General features: G+C 45.2%; 1 long non-coding RNA gene across 1 annotated transcript; it reads left to right on the top strand.

Annotated features, from left to right (window-relative positions):
- LOC119402609 (uncharacterized) lies at positions 1 to 10043 on the top strand. The gene is made up of 4 exons (XR_005185845.1): positions 1 to 139; positions 4290 to 4372; positions 6390 to 6476; positions 9844 to 10043. It is a non-coding gene; the product is annotated as an uncharacterized LOC119402609 (long non-coding RNA).
- The last annotated feature ends 11526 nt before the right edge of the window (positions 10044 to 21569 follow it).

Genomic DNA, 21569 nt, shown 5'->3' with positions numbered 1-21569 from the left:
TTCGTAAAGCGTAACGGGCAAGATGTTTTCGTTCGCTCTGGCTGTTTGCATGATGTTTGCAGCAAACACCGCTGCTAGAAGCGATCCTGACGCGTACGCAGAAGATCCGAAACACGTCAACGAGCAGAAACTTTCAGCAGTAAGTCAATTTCGCGCGTGAGCTCACGTAGATTTAAAGATAGTTGTACGTATTTTCTTAATCGATGTGCTGGCTTATTAGGTTAACGTAATGTTGGTGCACTTGCAAGAAAAATTCCGCGCGTTTACCATCAGCGACCAGGATATCTAAAATGTTCCTAGAATTCAACGTCTTTCCGCAGAAGTAGTTCGACATTTATTGCTGTATTATTTGTCGTTTACGTCATTAATAGCATTTACTGTGAAGTTGAGACGTACCGTTTTTTTTTTCGACATATTTAATCTACGCGGCGGTATAGTGAAATGTTCCTGCAAAATCACTCCTTCGGAAGCCTGCAAGGCGCAGCATGGGGGAGGAAACCGCCTCATAAAAAGGTATACAGCATGTTTCACTGATTCAAACAATTTGTTTTCAGTTGACAGACCTCGAAGGAGCGCTATTTATCAGAAAAAGAGACTACAGGAAGGAAAGCCCATTTCACTGCCACTACGCCAAGAAATTGAGGAATAATGGCGACGGAACTTTCACGTACGAGCTTGGCGCAATACGAAAAGGAAATACGAAATAATAAGTAATTACGTTATCTCTTCTGGAACAGCTAACACGTGCATCAAATAATGGCCGAGTAGCGTTGGTTCAAAGTATCTCTCACCTTCCGGCCTTATATGTGCCCGTCCGAACTATGATAAATATAAATACCTCCGCGTGGGAGGCGCCACTCAAAATGCTGATTCTCAATAAAATTTATTGCTCCTCTACGTGTAATTTACTCGCTCTTTGGATTTCAAAGAAAGATAGCTTATTCCCGTATAATTTCGCTCTTAAAAAAGCTAAAAAGCGAAATGTTTGCTAGCATTCTGCGAAAAGGTGCTTTTTGTGCAAGAAGGAAATGAAACACCATGCCGGGGTGTAAGAGTACGCTGCGAGTTTTACTTCAAGGAAATTAAAATTAGGTTGCGGAGTTTGTAGCGCCATATTGCCAAGTGCGTTATTAATAAAGCGCCTTTTTGGAGGACTCAGGAATAATGTGAGCACCTGAAGTCAAAGCGCGCGAACGATTTTGCATAGCAACTTTAGCGCTTTTAAACGTAACTGCCGCGGCCTGCGATCACACGGTCACCCGCGGATTTGCAAGTAAGGCGTTACAAGTAATCGATTACATTTTCGTGTAATTTTGTAATATAGTCGAGTAATTTTTCGAAACTTTAACGTTCTGGGTAATTCAACTATATTTTCTCGTACCTGATTACCGGTAATCAATTACGAGTCTTCTAAGGCAGTCTCGTCCCGAAAAAATATGCGACCGCTCTGTCCTGCCAGGCAAGGGGTGCCTACAAAGCCTATTTTTTCACTTTTTTCTTGGCCTTACCTGCGACGCATAGAGGACAGGGACACTAGCATTGAAGCACTGCGCAACTACGAACTGGTGCGCAAGGTGTTCCTACGTTATAATACCGCCTTTCCCTCCATGACATGCATTGAGACAGCGTTCAGTGTAGCAGCTGAGCTCTTAACGAGGAAACGTGGAAGAATCAGCGACGACAACGTTGAAAAGCAACTCCTGTTGAAAGTTGCCAACGTGTAACACTATATCACAGAAGCCACAGTGAGCCTCCCAGTCTTCACGCAAGCCTCCAGCCTTCTCTCTACCATGCAAGCCGCAGTAGTTTGTTGTAGCTTCAGTAAACTTGTGTTACTGTGCTACGGCAACAAAATTTTGAAGGAAAGTAACGCAAGAGCAATCGATTACATTTCTGTAATTGGACAGTTACTTTCCTGGGGCTGCAAGTGACCTCTGTACCTTCTTTCTTTCTTTCTTTCTTTCTTTCTTTCTTTCTTTCTTTCTTTCTTTCTTTCTTTCTTTCTTTCTTTCTTTCTTTCTTTCTTTCTTTCTTTCTTTCTTTCTTTCTTTCTTTCTTTCTTTCTTTCTTTCTTTCTTTCGCATTACGCAATGCTCGCTCGTAACATAAGCGTTCCGTTTTATCATAGGCAGCGGCCATGCCCGGAACGCTGTTTTCGGGCTTAATCGGCATGTCGTCTCTGGTGTTCCTTCCAGCGTTCGTAAGCATCTAGAACGTCCCAAGGAAATGACATCACGCGATCATGGAAACGCGGGTTAGAGATTCAATTTTCTCGAAATTGGAATTTTCCCGAAATGTGACTCCTGACATCGACCTTACGCGTTGTATAGCGGATCACGTTTAGGCCGCCAACACGAAACATTTCAATAAAGAAGAAATAGTAGAGAAGGAAAGGCAGGGAGAACATTTCAATGAAGCGCCTCTGCAAGTGTACTGCCTCCCTTCTTTTTACAGCGAAAGCTGTTATGAGATCATTTCACCGGCCGTTTTAGGTGCCGTAGTTGTCCGCCGCCGCCGCCGCTGCCGCCGCCGCTGCCGCCGCCGCCGCCGCCGCCGGTGTCCGTAACCAGTATCGCTCGAAATAAGAAAAAAAAAAACTAAATAAGAAAAAAATTCCAGGATGGAACGAGGTTCGAACCTGGGCCCTCTGCGTGGGAGCCCAGTATTCAACCTCTGAGCCATGCCGGTGCTTGAAACTGCTTTGCAAAAAGGTCCTATGCAGGCTTCATGTCGGGAAGGAACCACATTAGCATATGCAATATAGCGTGGTAGAAGAGTAAAATAAGCACCAAGCGTCGCACAACGCGAATTCTATAACCAGGCGTCACACAATGCGAATTGCACAACGAGAAGGTTGTTGAATGCTTCCAACCCATTACAAAGGTTTCTGCCATAATTCTTCATCGTCATCACGCACATCATCAACGAAGTGCGCATAATGCCTTACGTGCGTTTAGCAGGTACCACGGCTGTCTGTAAAATGACGAAAAATGGCACAGTGCCTACTGCCCTACTTCTCAAAAATTACAATGATTTATAGCGTAGTGGGTTCCTCGCAAGTGCACTTCTGTTGGTTGCCAAGGAAGCCCATAAGGCTCCCATGATCCATTTCCTCAGGGTCTCAATAAAGTCAATTCTCTCTCTCTCTCGCTCTACGTTTCTCTGGTTAAAGTGTGTTATAAAGCGTGGTGGGACAGTTAAATAACGACCGGACGTCACACAATATGCATTATGTAATTAGTGGGTCGTTTAAAGCTTCCAACCCATTACAAAGGGCGCAACCATAATTATTCATCGTCATCAACCGCCGCATCAACAAACTGCACATAATCGCTTACATATGGTACCTCGCTTCTTCGCAGAACAACGAATAATGTCGCGCTGGGTGCTTCCAAACTTCCCAAAAATTACGCTTTGTGGCGTAGTGGGTACGTTGCTAATGTACCTGTATTAGCAGCCACAGGAGAGTTTATAACGCGCTCTAGAAAAGCCGCTCTTCTAGCTTTCGCTGTGACTGTGCTGCGCTTTCCGCGCAGGCCTGGCGTTTTTTTTGTCTCGGTTGTAACGCATTCGTATGCTTCAGTTCAATTCATATTGGGCAAGCATGGGCGCGTGACCTAGTGTACAAGGCACTCACTTTCCATCCGGGGGTGTCGCGGATTCAAGCTCTACCCCCGGAAAGAAAGTTTATTTCATTTTATTTGTTATTTCTCTGGCGCGCGCAAGCTATGAGTGAGGAGGGTTTTTTGTGGGCCAGGAGGGTTTTTTGGAACACCATCACCAGCTGCACATGTCAGTCAATGCAAGCTTTTTTTAGAAAAAGAAGGTTTTATTTGTGCATCTACAGATGCAGGACTGATTTTAGTGCGGTTGACTGCATTTCAGAGAAGAACGTCCAATTCTACTAAGTGTACGAATATTTCCTATCTAGCATACAAATATTTAAACAAATATTATTGAAGGTCGCGAGATGTGAGGAAATCGCTCGGAGCATATAGCTTCCAAATTATAACTCATGAATAAACAAATAATATCGCTATCCTGCAGATCACGCATAATGAGTAGCTAGTACTATATGGCAGCGCAGTGATATACTGTGCGTCATTACTAAACGTTACCTCATTTTCGGCGCCAGAGCCTTCAAATAAAGCAAAACACATATAGTGGCGAAAGACTGGCGTTGCTGCTTTTCTTGCATCATTAGTCATGCTACCACTGGCAATTAGTGATATGTTTTATTCATCTTGCAATTAACACGAAACTGAATAAATGATACGCATCTTTCACAGCGGGAGCTTTGAAGTCGTCGTGACCTCAATGACAACTGGTGATCACAAAGAAGAGAATGCGGCGAGTTATCAAGAAAGCCCAAGTAAGACAGTATTCTTTTCGGAAACGTCACTTATTACAATTATAAAACGAGCACTCAGCTGTGCACGTTATTGTAGTACAAAGTGCCCTATGAAGGCGAACGCAGTTAAAATAGATGACGCATTTATTTATTTTATATCTTGTTTTCTTTTTTTCTGTTCTTTGTGCAACGAAAGTCCTAGAAGACCTAGAAGTGTTCATGGGATTTTTATATATGAACGAATGAATGAAAAGCTTGGAGTGATATGTTCGACCAGAGACAAAAAGTCGTACACGCCAGTTTCTGGTGGCCTAAAATTGCGCCATTTTTACAGCGAGGCTATATATGCCAAGGACATGTCCGTTCGTTGTGTGTCACCCGCGGGCAAAAACGAGTGTACCACAGAAATTGGGCAGAGCCCGCTACTCCCGCCTGAACCACTAAAAAAAATTCAAGCTGCTTCACTCAATAGATGTCCCGAGAACTGTTTACACCGTTAGGCTGGTGGCGTCATTTGCTATTTCATTGTTTGACTTTGCTGTATAGTAGTTTCGCCACCATCTGCCTACACGAAAGCCCGGTATTCCCATCCAAAGTCACGGAACAATTCTTGCCACACATGTAACGTACGGCTACTCTATATTCTGATTGAGGCGCGCACAATTCACGATGTGACCGCTTGCACACATTGCGCAAGTGGAATCCTGGGAAAGGATGTGAGTGTCCTGAATGGAACACCGACTGTTTACGCGTCTCCGTGCACGGAAATGCGTGGGTGAGTGAATTATGTGGAAAGCAATGTGTGGAAAGCAGTAATGGAAAGCATGCGCAGATGTGTCTGCGAATGTCGCCCTCAAATGTGCGAAAAAAAAAGGAATGAACCGCACTTGCAGCTTGCTTTTTAAGCGAAATGCCTTTGTCGGACGTTGTGAAACTTGCGAAAAAAATGGCAGTACGTACACTAGTTTATACAGTATGCATGTCTGGTCATGAAAGTTATAATTACCGATTAATGAACAACAATATCTACATTGTTTTTGTTTTTAGCGAGGGAATTTTGTGTCTTACTTCTGATTTTTAAAGTCACAGCATAAACAACAAGAAATGGGTGATCTGAGATGCTTGAAAACACTGGATGACCGTGAATGACCGTGAATCTTGCTGGTCGAATGAATGCACGCATGTTAAAATCTTTCACTACGAAAAGACATATTGCATGATTTACACATGCACGAGTTCGTGAAAGCTCACATTTGAGAAACATCGGCGCTATAGTGGTAGTAGTCGAAAACTTTATTTGTCCTTTTGCTTGTGAAGTCCCACAGGACGGAGCCCTCAGTCCAGCGCCCCATCCCAGCACTACAGCACAAACGAGGACAGAGAAAGAAGTCTCAAAACAACATGGATGTTTGTGTTATGACCCTTTCTTCATTCGCGTTTTTGCTATCGCACTATTTAATCGAACACGACGACTCATAACTTACTAAACGCGTTAACAATACGCAATCATCCCACAAGGGAAGCACACGGTAACGTAAGAAATTGAGCCTTATGGCGTTGGGCCCCACCTACTTATGTTTTCGGTCCTCGTTTCCGGAGAATACGACACTTTTCCGAAAATAATCTATTATATCACAGACATTTTGTATGGGCCAACGCACGCTGTTCAGTGGTAGAAAAATCATTGATCCTTAAGCCACAAGTTATGAATTCGGTGTGTTGCTATAATGGCATGATCTGAAGTTATTATATTTGTCAGGTCACTCTGACATTCAAAATATAAACAAGTTTCAAGCATATAAATAAATAGGAGCAGCTTAACTCGTTGCACAAAACGTTCAGATTTATTGGGTTTGAATGCATCGCGTTGTTCTTATGAGCTAGAAAACACTGCGGTGTCATTACATGTATGTTCCTGGTAAAGCTTGCTTCAAGAAACACAGCGGAAAAGTTCAGGGAGCAGTTAGTAAGCAAACAAAAGTTAATGGCGACACAAGGAATCGCCTGAAATCACTGCTCTTTCTTTTGTAATATCTAGATGAGGTTGCAGCAACTCACAAAATTGTGACCATGAACGACGAACGCACTTGCTTCCTTTTATCGCTGCAATATGGCTCCTCAAACGGTAAGTGACTTGGTGTCTGTAGCCTAAACCATCTCCCGTAGTTTCTTGGAAGCAAGAACGAACCGAGCTCAATTCCTCCATTCAGGAGTGCGCTCGCCTAAGTGCTTGTGGAGTTTCGCAGCAAACTCCACATGAAAGCGCAACATGTGGCGTCGATTACACTTCTTTGTAGACTTAGATCTTACCTTTTGCTTTAACTGATAGAATGAACCGATGGCGAAATGATATGTTGACGTCTAGTCATCGCTATTTGCTAAATTTCGGAGCTGTTGATTATGTCGGTACTATAGGAGTGTCCCAATTAACACAGGCCAAGCCAATAACAAAAAGAGAACTTCGAGAAAAGAGATCAGTAGTGGCGGTCAAAAATCAGGATAATTGTTACGCTACCCATGATGAACTGATTATACAACTCTGGACTTTTGTGTAATTGCGTAAGCTGGGATGTTACAATGTGCGTCGCATTGAAAAATATGCAGTTTTCATAAGTTCAAACCTGTCACGTTTTCTATTCTCCTAGTCAAGAATGCGAAGCAAGTGCGGGCTTGAATGACTGGTCACTTTTTTTTTCGTTTTCATTCGCGAAGTTGATTCATCGACATTCGAGTGAATGAAAAAAAAAAGCTTTGAGGACTGTTAAGCTCCGCATTTAAGAGTGGATCACCTTCCAAAACACGCCATTGACGTAATTTAGACTACATTTAAAATACAAACATCAGCTATTAAGATTCACTATTTCCTGGACGCAAGAAAGCTGCACTATAGTAAAATCGGCTGGGCCCGACGTGGTCGTATCATTGTTTGAGCGCTTTAACGTTCTTGATATTGTAGGCATACTGACCGCAGGCCAAACACAGACGCAATATGTAATCTTTGGAGCTGTGCGAAAAGCAAAATTTTGGGTGCGAAGCGAATTAGAATATTAAAGTGTGAGTGCGAATCGAATCGAATATTTTTCGAATATTTCTCGTGGTATTTCTAGAATATTTCTAGAATATTTCTGGAATACTTCGAAGCGAAATTGCAGAAAAAAGGTTATAGAGGATTCCTAAGCATATTCTAATGAGATAGCAACATGAAAGTGTTTCTTTTCGCTGGTTGATGAAGGACTGGCGGGGTGGTGTTTCATAGTTGTCTTATCAAGAATGAGGCAATGTAGAGGCCGAATTTTATTTATGTAGATGATTTGATGCAACCAAAGTGGTGCCGACAACACTTTACACGTGACAGGCAAAGATGCCATTTTGTCAGCCTCTCCTTCTTTTTCCACTTCTGTGGAAGCGCAACTGATGTGGCGGACAAGGGTGTGCTCCCTTCAAGTCCGGAGTTCCAAATCTGCCTCGTAGACGTCGACATATAAGAAAATCTGAAATTTTTGGTGCTAAAAATTTTCGGCGTCCAATTTTTCGGACTTCCTGCCAAAATTTCAGGCTCAAAACAGCATTAATTGAGCCCCCAACTCTGCCACATCTTTCAGCTCCATGTTGGAACCAGCGTTTTCTTCAGTCAATACATTTGCGACCGTAACGGAGCTTGAAAGGCAGCTTTGCCACAATACAAGGTTGTGATGAGGTGAAGCATATTAAAAATGTAGGGACCACTTCCAATAGGACGTTGTCTGTCTTGGCAAAGTTTGATCGTAACGGAGCTTGAAAGGCAGCTTTGTCGCAATACGACACTGTATTGAGGTGAAGCATATTAAAAATCTGATGGGGTCACTTTTAATTGGACGTTGACTGTATTTGTTTTTGGGAAGTTCGAATAGTTCGAATAGTTCGAATAGTAAAATTCCAGTGCGAATCGAATCGAATAGCAAACACTATTCGAAAAATATTCGAAATTTCGAATATTCGCACACTCTTAGTAATCTTCGTGGTCGCATGAAAATTGCATGTAACTATGACTAGCTTCTGTTTCTGATGACTACCCGCACTTAAAATAATGTTTCAGCACCACTTTCTGCATGCATATGAAGCCAAAAAATAGAAAATTGCTCTTCTCCTTGACTCTATAGGAAGCATCTATGACACCTCCCTTGTGAGCAGGTATGCTACCATACGCGGCGCTCAACTCATAATAAGGAATAATGAAACATTGTTGAAGAACATTAATGCAGCAACTACTTGTTTATTGTCTTCTTGATAACATGTATCCAAATACGGGGACGATAGCTTTTCATTGTGAAACTGGGAGCGATAAGCTAAAATATTCTAGTGTAATGTGAAGCAAGGTAAAGATGGTACAATATATGTCAAGAGCGTACTGCTCCGCTGTCACTGTCACTCCAGAAAACTGATTTGTGTGAGACATGACACCACATAATCACTGTCATTAAAAATGAATGTGTAATACATTTTAAATGCCACCCCACGACGCAGAGTGCAGAAAACTGACGGAGAAAAACTGCAACGTGCGCGCGCGCGCGCGTGTGTGTGTGTGTGTGTGTGTGTGTGTGCGCGTGTGTGCGTGCGTGTGTGCGTGCGTGTGTGTGTGTGTGTGCGTGTGTGTGTGTGTGTGCGTGCGTGTGTGTGTGTGTGTGTGTGTGTGTGTGTGCGTGCGTGCGTGTGTGTGTGTGTGTGTGTGTGTGTGTGTGTGTGTGTGTGTGTGTGTGTGTGTGTGTGTACGAGCGGACTGAAGCAAAAAAACTCTCTATACGAACTCTGTAAGAATCTACTTTGACACGCGCCTTGGAAACCCGAGAAAACAAGTGTTGCAAGATTAAATTACCACGCAGTAATCAGTAACGGCAGCAGGATGCCTTTTTCTGGTTTCTCACAATGTCCCACTAACAGAGACTATTTCTCTGGCTCTTGCCTGCACGCGCAGGACAAGTAAAGCACAAATAGCGAATTTAATCTTGTGCAACTTTTTGACAATGCAGTAGGCTAATTGTTGCAATTTGATATTAGTAACCGACTTATCAACACGAATAATATCTGTATTATTTTTCTGTCGAAGAAAATGTGGGAAAATACGAGCTTATACTAGGAAGAAGAGCTGCAGTAGGGGCCCATTCGTTATGCATTGTCTCATATAATCACGCTGTAAATCACAGGGACTGGGGTGATCGTTAGTCACTTTGTTAATCAAATCACACGTTATGAAATTTAAACGGCGGGTACCGGCGTTGCATTGGATTAGTCTTCTTAGGTGCTGAAGAAACCCAAATTATCGCGTTTAATTTCAAGTTAGAGCTGCTTTCACAATAAACAACACAATACACTCTACGTGTATGTGTATCTCAGGCATGACGATGTTTTGGGCATGTGATCTTCGTGCTCTTTTCTAAATGCCGAAAATTGCAGTTGCTGTTGTTTCAGGAGCACAGCAGCATTTGTGATCTAGTTTTCATTTACTTTTGGCGCAGTTTGCCTTTTACTGATGACAGCAGACACAGTTGGCAGCGAGGTGATTCCTGAGCCGTGTAATAGCGTCTACGAACAATACTGCGGAGAAAGCATCGAAATATATCAGAGCCATTGTTCGCCGCCGCCCTCTTAATAGTACACCAACATTGCAAACATATGCAGAATAGGTCTTGTGTGAATAAAAATGTGCTACAGTGATACGTTCACGCTTGCCTTCTGAATATATTTTCATACGTTCCTTACTGGGAATATAGACATTGTTTTTAAGCTTTATTAAGAGAAAGCCTTAAATGGCTCATCAGAAGGGTCCCTCGGCGAAAAGGCGAAAGGGGACGTTTGGTACAAAAATTCACAGTAGTGGAGGTGCATTTAGCGCAGGATTTAAAACTGCACCGATCTGTACGCGGGTATCAGACGGTAGCAACGAGGCGGCGCACCACATGGCTCGAGGGCTTACAGACCGAGCATCGACTAGTGCTGCCTCAGGGAACACTGACGAGTGGGAGTGGGAAGATAGAATGACCACATTTCACGAAATTGCAGCACACCATAGATTGCAGAGGCGTGCATTCCGGCCGCCTCACCCGAAATTAAGCAAGAAACAGTCTGTCGATTGGCGGCAGGTACAAACCCTATCCTACCCGAGTCCAGCTATCATGCATATAATACACCCAGATTTATACACGACAGACAAGTGCAGACATTGCGACTCTAGAACCACCTTAGAGCACATACTATGGGGATGTCCAGATATAATAAACAATAGGCATGATGCAGCCTTAAACAGCGACAGTGACAGCCTCCTCGCGCGCTGGGAGTCTGCGTTGTTCAGCTTGGATCTGAAGCACCAACTCTGGGCCGTCCTGCGAGCCGAGGAAGCCGCCAAGGGCCAGCAACCCTTGGCCGAAGCCTAGGCGGTATCCAGGCCCATCCCACCTATTCGCAGGGTAATCAATAAAGTTGATTGATCTGATCTGATCTGTACGCAGGATTTTTTAGGGGCCATTAGTGTACTATGCTCCCGCCTAAACACACACACACACACACACACACACACACACACACACACACACACACACACACACACACACACACACACACACACACACACACACACACACACACACACACACACACACACACACACACACACACACACACACACACACACACACACACACACACACACACACACACACGCACGCACTACGCGCGCGCGCGCACACACACGCACGCACGCACGGTATCAATGATACTGAAGATGTCGCGCGCGCCGAACCTAATAATTACAGACTTTCAGAGAGCACTGCTGCGGCATTTATACAATCGCAAGTGGAGCAACGAAACAGCAAAACAGAGAGGAAGGGGATCAGGCGCAAACTGACAAGTTCTTGAAAGTGACAACGCTATTGCGGCGGCAGCGTGCTGTGCTTGTGCCCCCTCGCAGGATTTTCTGGTCAGGCAGACATAGTTCTAAGGGGGAGAAGCCACAGCGTCTGCCCGAACAGCATTAACGTTAAAGCATGTCGCCACTCTCTTGAAGCGGTGGGATACACGGACAGGCGGAAAAATTGCAGCAGGCAGGTTACCCTGATGCTGTAATAGCAGCTACCAGGTGAACGTGTGCTAAAAGAAGTAAGAGCACATGGAAAGTTAGCACCGGAAAGAAGAAGTGAGAAAAACAGGCCGTTCTCCGTGATCCCTTACATTCACGGAGTATCCCACCACTTCAAGAGAGTGGCGGCACGATTTAACGTTTATGTTGTTTTTTCAGCCACAAATAAGCTAAAGGGGATTTGCCCGAGACTGCAATACCGGCAAAAAGAACCGAAGAAGCAAGAGGTCAGTGCACCATGAAGCATGACCTTCGCTTTGTGTCTTGTGTAAAGGGGGTTGTGTACCAGATCCCCCTTTCCTGTGGGAAAGCTTACGTAGGCCAGACTGGCCACTGCCTGAACACCCGTCTGCGCGAGCGCCAAAGCACCTTAAAATGTGCTCCGTCTTCGAATTTGGCCTTACATTGCCGTCAGTATGGTTGCGATCCGCAGTTTGAACTGACCTCCGTTTTATTCCGTCACAGGGCACAGTCAACTCGCGAGATAGCGGAAGCTTGCGTCATCCAGAGGCAAGGCACCTTGTGCGTAAGCCAGCCGTCTGTACACCTACACGATAAGGAATTATTCCTTAGCGTAGCTTCATAAGATCGCGTAAATACCTGATGTCGCACGTGGAATAGAAAAGGCGTAGGAAGATTTGCATTTCGTTGTTTTTCTAAATGATTGGAGTACTGTTCTGTCAAATATTATTTTTCTTGTTTTCCTTTTTTTGGTTTTTTTGGGTGTCTTTGCTCTCCGACGCATGTGGTATTCTGCGCAGTAGTACGACATGGTTTCTTTAGTCTAAAGAATTTTAATGTCATGAGCCAGATGCTCGGAGATCGTTGTGATTAGTGATGTACATATTCTTGCGTGCTCCGAAATAAACGTGGTTTGAAGTTAGCGATTGTGTTGTCTACGTCTCTATGTTTTGTGTCCCCAGTCGAAGGTTTGCTTCATAAGTTTCTCGTAAACAGGATGACGAAACAAAACGTAAGTGTTACTCGCTGAACTCCACTGATGCGTTCAAAACTTGACGTCATAATGTGAAAATATTAGTTTTATTTAGATATTTGTGGATGAGTGATAGAAAAGCACAATAGATGGGAACAACCTACCTTTTCCACAGTTATCTAACACCGATTTTTTAGAACATGTAAGTCTTTGACCTTACTGGAATTTATATACCATTATCGGTTATCTCATATTCCCTTATTCATTGTCTAGTCCGTTATTGTAACGACTTCTTAAAATGTTTTATTTTTAGTGTGCGCATGTGCGTATATATGTGTGACTCGCTTTTTTCAACTTGGTCATATTTCAAGTGTGTAAAAGCTTTATATATGACTGTGTTGCTACGTTTGTGGCCTTACACTTGACATCGCCATTTCCTAAAAATTATATGCCCTCCTTTTTTTGTCGCTGTTTTTACATCTATTATTGTCGCTCACGCTTTGTATTTCATACATGGTTACGTAGGTAACACCAGCGACGACAAGGCTGAGCAATAAGCTACATCACTTTTTCCAGATACAGCAGCAGACTTCTTGGCGAAGTCAGTTGTTGCCCATATTGTGGTTGAACGCTAAAGTATTTTACAAAGCAAATCAGCAGCCAGGTACTCACTCGGCCAAGTTCACAAGCCACAATGAAGATGAACGGCGAAGAGCACGAGATGGGCTGAACATTTTGTCAACAAAGTAACACAATCAAATAGCGCGGAACAATGCTCTTCAGGGGGCTGATCAGCCGAGATTTTCTCCTCTTCACCCTTTTTCACCTTGTGTACGTAACGGTGAAAATAATACGTTATTGATTGATTGATTGATTGATCGATCGATCGATCGATTGATTGACTGATTGATTGATTGATTGATTGATTGATTGATTGATTGATTGATTGATTGATTGATTGATTGATTGATTGATTGACTTACGGATCTTCACAAGATCGCGCAATGACGTATCCCGACGTCTATGTCTGAGCATACTCTGTTCTAACTGAACAAAACAATTTCTTCAGACCGTTAGCAGCTTTTTGCGGAGAGTATCGTACTGCCACCTGTGAACTATAAGGAGGAAGATAGCAGCTGTGACTGCGGAAATGTCCGTCAGCTGTCGCTGAATAGCACTATCGCGATCCATAACAGAAGCACATGTTTATGTTTTTGTTGTACGTCACACACCAAAAAAAAAGTAGAAGAAAAAATTTGCGTCCAAATAAATTCATAACGCATTTAAAGGGGTACTGACACGAAAATATTTAGTTGTCGTTTTCTTGCTCCAATAATAGGTTTAATATGAACCTCGGTCTCCATAAACATGTCTCTTTCCCGTGTGTACAACGTACTGCCATTCCCAGAGTGCTATAGGATATAACTAGCCATGTTAATCTTTAAGAAAATCAGAGATAACTTTCAAATTTTTTGCTGATACATATTTAAGCGGAGATGTTACCTATAATTTGTGCACTGTTGCGTTGGTCGTGCCAATGTGCCGGGCTAACTGTGGCGTACAGTCAATTGATAACCAAATTGTTCTATTGTTCAACAAGATTCCTGATATAATTGAATACGCTAGGAAGCCTAGAAACATCACACAATTTAGGAAACGAATTATGAATTTTGCTTGCTTGAAATACGAGCGCGTAACGTAGACGAGGAATTAATAACGCACTTGTCTGTGTGTTGTTGAGTCCTTGTCTACGTTACGCGCTCGTATTTGAAGCAAGCAGAATGAATCACTAACTAGCCCAGTCAACCATTTTGACTAATTATGAATGTAATAAATTCAACACGGTTCTATGGTGCATGTGCAGAGAGCATTTAATGTATGTAATGTATTTAATGTGTTCATTGTTCTTCATATTACATTTCAATTTGCATGTAGTTGAATATATCATAAATGGTGCTGATCATAGTGAATTTTTATTTTTTTGCTGAGGAGACCTTTGCTTGCATCTTTGTCTTATATTTCTCCTATTGTAGTATTCCTCGCTTATTCATTGTTTGTATGTGCATCGTTGCATATTTCTACGTGTTGTCTTGCTATACGTGACCGAAGTGCCTCTCGAAGAGTGGGCCAAGTCAGGAGACAGACACTCTCTTTTTGCCCCCTTCGGGGGCATTTTGTGAAAATGCCCGAATAAATGAAATGAAATGAAATGAAAGGCCAAGTCCTGAACAGCCTATATATTGTACTTCTAAGCGTGAGTGCACCCTCAAAAAGTAATTACAGTACGTTGCAACAGCGACACTGTTAAATCTCGAGGTAAAACGTATGAACAGCAAGAACGTCATGATCGTAAACGGGCATTCGGCTTTAATAAAAATAATATATCATCATTTGCCGAGCTTCACACTTGCTCAGATTCGTCTGTGTATACAGGCGATTCCTAAGGCAGAGCAACTCATCTTTGCAAAATGGTGTGAGTACCCCTTTGAGGCATGAATTGAGGGCGGAGGCGGGGCTAAAAACAAGATTTCCGAAAAAATATGCATTTTCGAATTTGAGTTGCTTTGGGTGGAATGTTCATTAAAGAACATACTCACCAAGTTTGGTTGTCATCTGTATAGCAGAAAAGAATAAATTTTTTTTTTCACTAGAGGGTGGGGTGAGTTTGCTGAGGAGAGCGTCTCTGAAACGCCCCTTCAAGAGGCGGCTGCAAAGCGGACAAGTAGCCGAACGCGTAGTGAATGCCCATGTTAGATTGTTTGTTCTTCGCGCTTTTTTTCACAGAAAACCTTCTGTTGTGAGTACATAAGATGACAAACAAATAAATTAAAAAGGCACATTTTTTGCTGCGCGCCGAGAGCAGCGTCGCTGAAAAAGTGGAACTGACGCTCAAATTGGCGGAAACGCATCACGTGACCATCCACGCCTGCTTTCGCGTCATTCCTGAGTTACTCCTACTGTGTTTGTGTGCCACTCGGCTGACATGTTCGTTTTCCTCAGAGTTCATTGCGAGCAGCGCGTGGTCCGTTTTGTGACCAACACGTGTTGTGAGCAACAATCACAGTTCGAAATCTGCGAAAATTGAAGACTGTTGCATGAAATTGTCGCACTACAGTGTCATCTTTTGAGGAAGGTCGTGTTTGTACAGGAAGTCGCTTTGATAAATTTTTGCTGAGCATCGAAATAAATAGCATGTTGTGAAATCTTTAAACTAATTTTTCTCAGTTCGCAATTTTTGGGGGAACGAGCCTCTTAGGAAAACAATCATTTCCAATCTGCTTCGCCAAAAGCATCTAACAAGGCTGTTTATAGACTGAAGTTTTGTCAGGAACAAGGTATGGTACCTTTTGGATCCCTAGGTAGTCTCTAACAAACAAACAAAAAAATCACTAGTCTGACAGGTAGTGACGAGGAAAATTACACCATCTCCCGCTAAAGGGAACCATGTGGGGATGCGAAGCAGCGCACGGGTCGACTTAAAGTTCCGTTCATCACGGGCACCTTGCCCGATGTTAACGCGTCGTTGCATGTGGAGCCCACCATGAATTCATTGTAGTTGATGTTGCTGTTACTAGTCCCGAATTCTTGTTGGAGCACGCCACGCGGGTTCATCGCGCGTCTGCAGAATCTCGTTCCCCGACGCCATCACGTGATTGCTGAGAGAGTGTAAGGAAGAAAGGCCACAGCGTCTTACCCAGGCCCTTACACAGGCCCGAACGCACTAGCGCGTGCCAGCACACATGGTTTTGTCTGCGTTACGCCAAGCTAGGACAGCATACGGCACCCCGGGCCCCTAAAGTGCTCTGCACGTATCATCATCAAAGCCGTTGAAGAACAAGAGGAAGAAGACTTCTCCTTGGCGCGAGAGCGCGCTCAGATGGCTATGCTAGGTGGTCGAAAGCGGACGCCACCGCCGGACACAGCCAACACCCTATAGACTAGCTAAGGCCTGTTCATATCCTCCTCTCCTAGCACCTACGTCACCACAATACGACGGAGCTTTTTAAAGACGATAGTCTTTCTTGGGGAACTTAAACGCAGAAATTTTGGTCTGTCTGTCTTTCTGTTTGTCTGTCTGTTACCCGATTCAGCCACCCGGCCAAAGTTGAACCACTTGCTTACCGCCCACCCATCTTGTACTGGTACGGCTGTTCATACTTGTGAACGTTGTCGATCAAAAAGTAAATATTATGCATATCTGAGGCGCAACATCACTAGGTAAGTATTAGGTGGTGTGCTCCTTTAATAGAAAATACACAGATACATAGATACATAATTCTAAAGACCCTAGTTTCTTAAGCTGCGGCTGCAGCTGCGCTGAAAGTGCCATGCTATGCGTAGAGTTACTGCATACGCCTTGTGCACCGCCTATAGAGGCGCCACTGATAGCCACCTAGCGGGCGCCGCCGACAGTACGTGCGGGAAGCCGAGCAGACGACAGCACTTTGCACAGCTTTGGTGTGAGGAGATGTATGAAGTTCGCGGCTGCTATTTCCCCTTAGTGCGGGTGCCAGCCAACTAATTCTGCATTGGTAGCTGTAGGAAAGGCGCGGGTCTCTACGAAAGTGGACTTGTGCACGATGTTTCTCATGAACGAGCGCTTAACTAAGCTCACGTCACCGATTTCGAACGACGGCATGAAAGCCTGGCACCGACTGTTCGTGTGCGACAGAGCGCGCGCATCGAAAAAACAAGTATAAAAAGGCGCCGAGAGCGCGCCCCCTTACCCTCTCCGCAGAAGACGCCACCGACGCAGCCAACGCACGCGAAAGATCGGGATATTCGAGAAAGCAAAGCAGCGCCAGCGGCGCCGTCTGATTCCGCAGACGAATCGGTGAGAGAATCTCGCCCTTTCCCTAGCTTTCGCTGTGCCACGCACAGACGAATCATATGCACCTTCCCCCTTCCCGAACCCAGGCGCGAGCCGATGCAGGCAATGCAAGCAATGCAAGCGCGCGGCGGCGCGGCGACGGAGAGTCAGTCAGTGAGAAGTTAGTCAGCGAAGAAGTTGTGTCGTTCTAGTGATAGCATCGTTCGTTCGACCCATGGTGTAAGAATATACTCAGGTGATGACACCCTTCCCCCAACGCATGGGAAACCGCAATCCACACGCGTCCAGATAATGTTCGGGTTCTTATCAGATGATTTGCAGTTTCATCGGCGCCGTCTTGGAGGGCGCTACGAAAAGCGGGGCAGTCGTCTCCATAGCAACGCGCATGCTGCTGATAACTTGCATTTTTTTGTGCCATTTTGTTGGATAATGTGCATCCGCCAAGCGGCGTCGAGGGGCGAAATCGAGAGAGCAACAGGAGAGGGCACGGCGAGCGCGGCGCACTCCGCCTCAAGCCACTAGATGGCGCACCGTTCAACGGACCGACGACCGAACATTTTCTGGCCGCTTAGGCGCGCGCAGTGTCAACACCTGAATATTCTTACACCGTGGTTCGACCGCAGAAGGCGTGTTATTTGATGATCTAGTGCTGCGAGTAAAGTATCAAGAGATGACGCCGCGGGAGCAGTGACAAGTTTTGAAGAGGGTCGCCGAGGAGACATGTGATGACCGACTGCGGAAGAGAACGAACGTCCGCGTGTAGTGAATCGTCATGCCGGTGAATATCAAAGGTGCATCGCGCAGACCAGCGTAACAGACCCAGCTACGAGGTACAGCTCGTGGTGAACATCCGCTTTGTTTTGTTTACAAAGGTGACGTCTCAATCACTTTTTGTTCTTTCTGAAGTCAACCATTGCTGCATTTCTGTTTCTGTAAATAATAAATATAGAACTTAGCTTGTAATAGCCTGGTACGTGTACTGCGCTAGTGCAAGCTAAGTTCATGGATGACCAACTCGCCCGAACTACAACACTTCTGAAATATAGAACGTTTGAGCGAAATGCCCTTGTGGGGCACGGCAGTCGAACTGAACCAACACATGCTCAGGCTTATAACTTTGGTCGTCTACCAGTGTCAACATGATCGAGTGCATCCAACGAGCACCGATATGGCAGAACGAAAGCATTAGAACAAGAAGCGACGTGTTAACTCGCACAATGACGAAGCGGCTCGCCTTGGCCAACGAAGAGCGGCGATCCATTGCTTCCGTCGTTCTTGCCCAGGAGGCCTTGCGGTAAGTCAAACCGTGTTCCGGGCGCGTTTTTTTTTCGGTGTTTGAGCACTCCACTCCACATCAATTGTTATTCGACATCCCTTGAAGTTTCGGCCATCACACATACGACGAACGCTGCTTATTTCACTACGCAAACGTGAACAACGCGGAAACACACGTACAACGACGTAGGAAACCACGGCGGCCGTCTGCTTGCTTTCCCGAGAGTAATGACCAAGTTCGCCGCCTATGGCGCTTCCGTCGGCGCGCACTAGGCGTGCAGATGCAAAGCTGAAAAATTCTGGGGAGGTGTTGAACAGCACCTCCTCTCTCGATCACACCCCCCCCCTCTTTGGTTACGCCGATGGTTCTGCACCATATTTGTGTCTTGTTTGCGCTATTATGAATCCTTCAGATGTTGACCAACACGCCCAACGACAAGTTCTATTCGTAGAAAGCTGGGCTACCTCTTTTTGCTGAAAGCTACGCAACATGCATGATACTGGCGAACAGGACACGGACGAGTAGAGACACCAACAACGCGGTGTCTCTCCACACGTTCGTGTCCTCTTGGCCAGTATCATGTTATACAGCAGGGGCGTAGCCAGAAATAATTTACCGGAGCGGGGGCGGAGGCTGTTTCAGCCATACTTGTGTATGTGTGCATGTATATATACATATGCAAAATTAAAAAAAAAATCTGGGGGTGGGGGGGGGGTGGGGTTCAACCTCCCAACTCCCTGGCCACGGCAATTTTCATAGCTGTAAGTAATAGAAGTGACCGCGTTGGACTAGCGAAAAACACGCCAGCGGGAAGCATAACGCCTTCATACGTCGCAAGCATGGTGTATATATTTTACCCCGTCGTCGGAAGTTATCAGGCTGCCACAGATATTTTTGGGTCAGTCCAAAATGCCCATTCCTTCGGCGAAGCGACGCACGAATGCGACGTCGTGTGCCATGTGCAGCCGCAAGCTTAGGTCGGCGAAAAAATTGGAGCTCACTCAGACTCACTCAAGAAATATATTTTGCTCTGAGGGCTCACTCAGACTCACTAAACTTTTTCTCAACCTCAAACTCGGACTCAAAATCACCCACATATTACTCAGCCGGACTCACTCAGACTCAGACTCACGACTTGACCTGAGTCTGAGTGAGGCTGACTGAGTCGACTCATGAGTCCGTCAGCGTAAAATGAGCTTTTTCGAGCCTGGTGTCAATGCTCCTAAACGCCAACGTAGCTAATAATGGATGCTTTACGATACACCTTTCGATCTACCTTCAAATACGTGTTATCAGTGGCTTCAATTCAGTAAGGACATCTTTATGAAATAGGCGACTCACTCGATATATTTTTATCAGGAACATGTAAGAGTTTGCGAAGGGAGGTCATGGCACTCCCCGCCCCCCTTCCCTAACTCACACCTCTGATCAATAAATATTGAGGTGGCGCATGAACGCTAATGCATGAGATATGTATGAATAGACTTGAGTATAAACGTAAGCAATGTACTCTTAGAAACAAAACGGAACCCGTGTTTGGCCCTAGTATCACAGATCGCCAAATTTGTGACGTCATCATGACGTCACAAATGTCGTCATGACGTCAGGTCGCGTGACGTAACGTCACATGACGCCGACATCACGTCACATCGTAGCTTGGCCAAAGTTGGGCCGATCACGGAGGCAGTGCGAAACCAGGTGAGGTGCCTCCGATCCTGGAGGCAGTGCGAAACCACGCTAGCTGCACACAGCTTTTGGAGGGTGGCGTAGCAGGATCAGTACATCGATGGAGAAGAAAAGGAAGATCGCTTTCGCCTTGTAGTCGTCTTGGGTGAAGGCATAAGGGACCCTGTGAGTTTTTGATAACAGCAAAATGTGAAGCGAATAAAGACCCATGCCTCTAAAAGACATTTAGTTCAAAACAAATGATGATCAGGTTAATTGACAGTAAAGTATTTCATGCCTTCTTTCTCAGGGAATTCAAAATTTAAGCACAATTCAGGGTTAGTGATCACCGCAGCACTCCATTAATTCCGTCAACGCGGCACATCACCAAGATTGCGGACATCATCTGTGCGTATTAATTGTCTGGAATGTAGGGAATCCGGTATTTTGCTGTCGCGGCACAGAAAACATGTTAAAATTAAATACTGGGGCTTCATGTGCCAAAACTGTGACACTATTATGAGGCACGCAACTCGGCATTAATTTGAACCACCGTGTTTTGTTCAACTTAAATATATGCAGGCGTGCGCTTTTGCATTTCGCCACCATCGGTATGTGCCATCATGGCCATGAATGGAACCCTTGCCCTCGTGCTTAGGAGTGCAATGCCACAGCCGCTAAACATAGGCGCTGAGCCGTGCTCCCAATTAGGGTTGCAGAAGTTGCGCCTTTTCCTTTCCTCAACCTCTCCTCCTCCTCCGCTAAACAATTACCGTGAGGTTTAAAGCTAGCCCACACTGGCGTACGTAGTGTGGATAATCAGTTTGCTGCATACGTGGTCCTAATGTTGTTCCCTCCTGTTTTCTCGGTTTCCGTGACGTATACGGCGTGTGCTTAGCAGGGTGTTGACTTTCCCGAGTGTCTTCATCTGTCTTGCGAAACCAAAGAGCACGATCACTTTTAGATGAGAAGTATCTTAAGGCGGAGCTCAATCCGGTGGTGGTGGTGGTGGTGGTGTGCGGTGTGACCACCCTTACTGCGCATGCGCATACCCTCTCCATACAACTCCTCTCCACTCACCCTCTCCCCTTCCCCTCTCCACTTTCCCTCTCCCCTCCCCCTTTCCACTCTTCCTCTGGAACGCGGTCTAGACATGCCGAAATTCTCTCCTGCGCAACGCCGCGATGAGCTCGAGCGCATGCGCGTCCCCTCCCCTTCTCTCTCCTCTCCTACGCTGCCCGCATGTCGACCGCGTTGCCCGCTCGCCCTGTGAGAATTAACGGCCAGGCTAGATGGAAGATACGACGCGCGTAGCGTCCCTCTTCGCGTTCCACGACGCAAGGTCGGTAGCATGCCCAACGAACGCCAACGGAACGCGATCGTGCAAGTGATCCGGCTTCGCAT

Source organism: Rhipicephalus sanguineus, chromosome 8 (assembly GCF_013339695.2).
Source record: "Rhipicephalus sanguineus isolate Rsan-2018 chromosome 8, BIME_Rsan_1.4, whole genome shotgun sequence".
Classification (NCBI taxonomy): domain Eukaryota; kingdom Metazoa; phylum Arthropoda; class Arachnida; order Ixodida; family Ixodidae; genus Rhipicephalus; species Rhipicephalus sanguineus.
This window is presented reverse-complemented; position numbering and strand designations above follow the sequence as displayed.